Source organism: Penaeus japonicus, unplaced genomic scaffold (genome assembly GCF_977035675.1).
Source record: "Penaeus japonicus unplaced genomic scaffold, GWHDUDI00000001_assembly GWHDUDI00000017, whole genome shotgun sequence".
Taxonomy (NCBI): domain Eukaryota; kingdom Metazoa; phylum Arthropoda; class Malacostraca; order Decapoda; family Penaeidae; genus Penaeus; species Penaeus japonicus.
The window spans coordinates 30,021,403-30,026,402 of NW_028234419.1; the positions used below are offsets into that span (position 1 = coordinate 30,021,403).

Below are 5,000 nucleotides of genomic sequence, written 5' to 3' on the forward strand. Positions count from 1 at the left end.
ACAGCAAAATTATTACTGAAAATATCAGCCAGAATTCCAGGTGCGTCACTAACATCGTGTGTGCATAGGCCTATATTCCCAGTGGACACGGGATTGCGAAAGAGAACAAGCAGCAATGCCCGATAATGATTAACAGGTTTTCCCTTCTGCTCGCGAGGTTCTACGTGACGGCTTCACTTCATGACCTTCTTCATGACCCTATGCGCTGTCCTCTTCATTTATTCGTTTTCTCGCTTCTTTTGCCTTTCTTTCCACGTGTTTTCCGTGTCATTTTCCTTGCTCTTATTGCTGTCTGTCTCCAGCTTGGTATCCTTTCCATCAACGGTTATTAATTGTTTTTTTTTTCTTCTCTTTCCTTTTTTTGTCTCGTTTATTGCTTACTCCTGCACTCACGGTCTTTCTCTCCGGCTTGCACATCTCTTTTTTCACTCTAATCTTCAACATTCCCACCGAAAAAAACATCGAAAAAATTCCATTCTAGTCACCACTGCCCCCCCCCCCACCCACCCACCCACCACCCTCCACCCACCACCTGACATGGGTATCAAAGGAGCAGGTTTATCCAGGTTAAATACGTTCAACATAGGCCATGCCATCTGCGATGCTGGTGGTGGCGGTGTGAATATGGTGGTGACAGTGCCTGGTGGTGATGTATGGTGAGTATCTTTTTACAGAGATAACGTGAGTCTGGTTTATCATCATTATGATTCCTTTTTTTTATTTTTTATTTTTTATTTCTTGTGGTATCTGTTCGGTGAGAAAAAAAACAAAACAAAAAAACAACAACAGTTTTTGTCTCAAGTTTTAGATACAGAAATTGAATCGAGAAGAAGTCATCATTCATTTCACAAACACATCCTGCTGTCATTTCCATTTTGGGAGTAAGTGTAGATTTCCATGAAACACCAGAAGGAATATCCATGTTTGTGAACACTCATTTCTGCGCTTTGTATGAGGTTTAGTGTGCCCACACACACACACACACACACACACACACACACACACACACACACACATATATATATATATATATATATATATATATATATATATATATATATATATATGTGTGTGTGTGTGTGAGTGTGTATGTGTGTGTGTGTGTGAGTGTGTGTGTGTGTGGTGTTTGTGTATGTATGTGTATGTGTATGAGTCTGTTTATATATATATATATATATATATATATATATATATATATATATATACACATATACATTCATACATATATATATATATATATATATATATATATATATACATATATATATATATATAAACAACACACACACACACACATATATATATGTATATATATGTGTGTGTGTGTGTGTGTGTGTGTGTGTGTGTGTGTGTGCATATACATATTTACATTATATACATATACATATACATATAAGCATATACATATATGTACATATATATTTATATACATATACATACATACGAAAATGCATACATACATGCACACACACACACACACACATGTGTATGTGTGTGTGTACACATAAAACATATCATAAGCACAGTAACAAGCACAATCAATTAAAATTGTTGGCTCGCTTTCTCTGTCGCTCTACAGCTTCAGAGATTTGAAGTCTCGTACATAATTATGAAACAGTGGACACAGGCGCACAGGTGACAGTGTGTGTACATCTACGCGCGTACACGTACTACTATACTCACACATAGATGAATGTACGTTTCTCCAGTTCTTGGATAGACACTGGTTAACCTTTGACAAACTAGTCGATGCTCGAAATACATGTTAACCAGCATGCTTTTGTTTTTTAATTGGTAAATGCACTATTTTTATCTAAGGGGGATATAACAGTCGAAGCATCTTTTCATTTTTCTCGGACACTGAAATGAAGCCTGAGGGATGATGATCACTTATTGTATCTAGGTTAACTTTCCAAATAGTGCCGCGTTACTAAATACCACGAGAAGTATTAATTAATTCGTCTCAGCCTCTATTACTCATTACCAGTGGATATTATCCGCGACCCCCCCCCCCCCGATACCCCACAATCTTAGGCCCCGATAACAGGGAAAAGCCATGGAATAGATCATGGAAATTGCGGGATAATTTATGAATGAATTGCATTGATATATTACTCAAATGTTCCTTAGTTTCAAGATATATATATCTACTGTAAAATAAAAGTGTAAAATACCTCTTTACAATTTACTCACCCGCATGGCGTTCCGTGTGTCCAGCGATCGCGATGGTCTCCGCGCCTACGCCTTGACAAGAAGTAATCTTTCTCTGGAATTTTGCACGCGCTATTTTCTGGCATTTCCGTTTATAAAATCCTAACCCAACGACCACACTAGCCTATTTTCCGTCGTTTTATTTCGTCAATTTTCAAAAATTGTCAATTTTTCGAGGCGCGCAGTCACACTAGGAGCCATCGGCTTATTAAAGGCGCTGTCACACTAGCACTTTTCCGTCAATTTTCTGAAAAATTGTCAACTTTTGAGCGAATTGGCATCTTTCTAGTCAGACGATAATTCCGAGTTTCCGCGTGAAACATTCCCGTCGTCCTATTGGCCAAGCATAATCAAATCAAGAACTATATTTTTAAATGTTCGTATTTGTTTTAAATCATTAATTATATTCAAATATGATGAAATTTACTTACCTTATTTATAGCATAAAATTGACAAAGAGAAATATATAAATCTAAATTTTATTTCCATAGATAAAAATTTGTTTTAAGTGCTCGACTTCATTGTTTACATCCGTCAGCCGCAGAGCGCGCTATTTTTCCTCCAGTTTTGAAACATAATGGACTGTGTGGATGGACAGTATTGGACACGTGCCCTTCAGAAGAATACTTGAATTAGAATATTTTATTGTGTTTTCTTGTTACTCTCAGCATCTGCTTAAACAAAGTCTAGCATAACCGCGCACTATCGCTTGTTCGGCGCCATTGCGATGCGAGTATCGCATTACTAAGCCTGGTGTGACTGCGCGCCTCGAAAAATTGACAATTTTTGAAAATTGACGAAATAAAACGACGGAAAATAGGCTAGTGTGACAGCGCTAGTTTTAAAGTAAGTCTTAGATAAGGAGGGACATCCACCGCCCCCCCCCTCCACCCACCCTCTTAGACCCCCACCTTACTACGAATTTAACCTGATTTTTGGGGAGTTTTTATTTTGGTTCCTATACACAGCTTAGACTGGTTTCTCATTTAGCGATATACCTATTGAATACATCGTCTATATGCATCCCGCGAAGCCACTGTGTACCCCGTACCGGAACCAATACCGCAAAAAACACAGACACGTCTTAACGGTACAGCAACCGACGGGGATTCACGTAAATTAAGGAATTTAAAAGCGCTGTGACTGACCATTCGATCTAGGCGTAGGGCTGTCGTTCATATAAAATATTAAAAAAATCTTAAATTGATAATTAGATTAAGTTAATAAACTTCATAAATTAATAATTAAATTTTATTAATGAACATCTTAAATTAATAATCAAATTTAATTAATAAACATCTTAAATTGATAATTAAACTAGATTAATAAACATCTTAAATTAATAATCAAATTTCATTAATAAACATCTTAAATTAATAATTAGATTTAACGAATAAACATCTTAAATCAACAATTAAATTTAATTAAACATCTTAAATTGATAATTAGATTTAACGAATACATTAACATAAATTAATAAACATCTATAATTAATAATTACATTAAATTAATAAACACCTTGAATTCGACTAAAATTAATAATTAAATTAAATTGATAAACATCTTATATTAATAATTAAATTAGATTAATAAACATCTCAAATTAATAATTAAATTAAATTAATAAACATCTTAAATCAATAATTAAATGAAATTAATAAACATCTAAAATTAATTATCAAATTTAATCAATAAACATCTTAAATTAATATTCAAATTAGATTAATAAACATCATAGATTGATAAACATCTTAAATTAATAAACATCTTAAATTGATAATTATATTAAATTAATAAACCTCATTAATAATTAAATTAGATTAACATCTGAAATCAATAATTAACTTAAATTAATAAAAATCTTAAATTCGACTAAAATTCGATAGTTACCCCTTTTTCAAACCAGTGAAAGTCAGATAAAAGGTTGTGGAGTATAGAGTGGAATTGTGGGTAATATCCACGAAGTATAACCAGTAGAGAGTGAAAGGAATCTATCGATACTACTTTCGTGGTATTTAGTAAAGTGGCACAGTACGGAAACGTACCAGGTTTGTTATATATATATATATATATATATATATATATATATATATATATATATATATATATATATATGTATGTATGTATGTATGCATGTATATGTTGGTGTGTGTGTTATCATTTTCTAATATATTGTTTTATATATATATATATATATATATATATATATTTATTACATTCATATTATACAAGTATCACACACACACACACACACACACACACACACACACACACACACACACACACACACACACACACACGCACACACACACACGCACGCACACGTATTTATAAATACTCGTCACCCCCAGCCATCTGTTGGCTAGAATGTGTGCTTGTGTAAATTACTTCACTTTCACAGGTCTTTGCATCTCTGAGACAATATACATACATATATATATATATATATATATATATATATATATATATATATATATATATATATATATATATATATATATATATAAACTATGTCTGTATAAGATTTGCCAAATTCTCTCATCATTACCAGCAGTTACAACCTAGTTACTCAGTCGCTGTACATCAAAATTATCACATTTTCCTACCATTTTGTATTATACTTTCCCGCCTAGCTTATTTCCCTGTGTTTAAGCTTCTTCTATGGCCACATTTCTCACTACAGACTTCAGCAATCTAATATATATAATTTTATGCACCTGTATATTTTATCGGTGATTACTAACCTCATTTTTTGCCTCTGCTCACTTAAAAAAAAGAGGTAACGGGTG

The 5,000-nt window shown here is 33.3% G+C and overlaps 1 protein-coding gene across 1 annotated transcript in view; it reads left to right on the forward strand.

The window, feature by feature from the left end:
- The window catches only part of LOC122267149 (NADPH oxidase 5), a 57,453-nt gene that overhangs the window by 45,716 nt on the left and 6,737 nt on the right, over positions 1–5,000 (forward strand). The gene's annotated exons all lie outside the window — the stretch shown is intronic.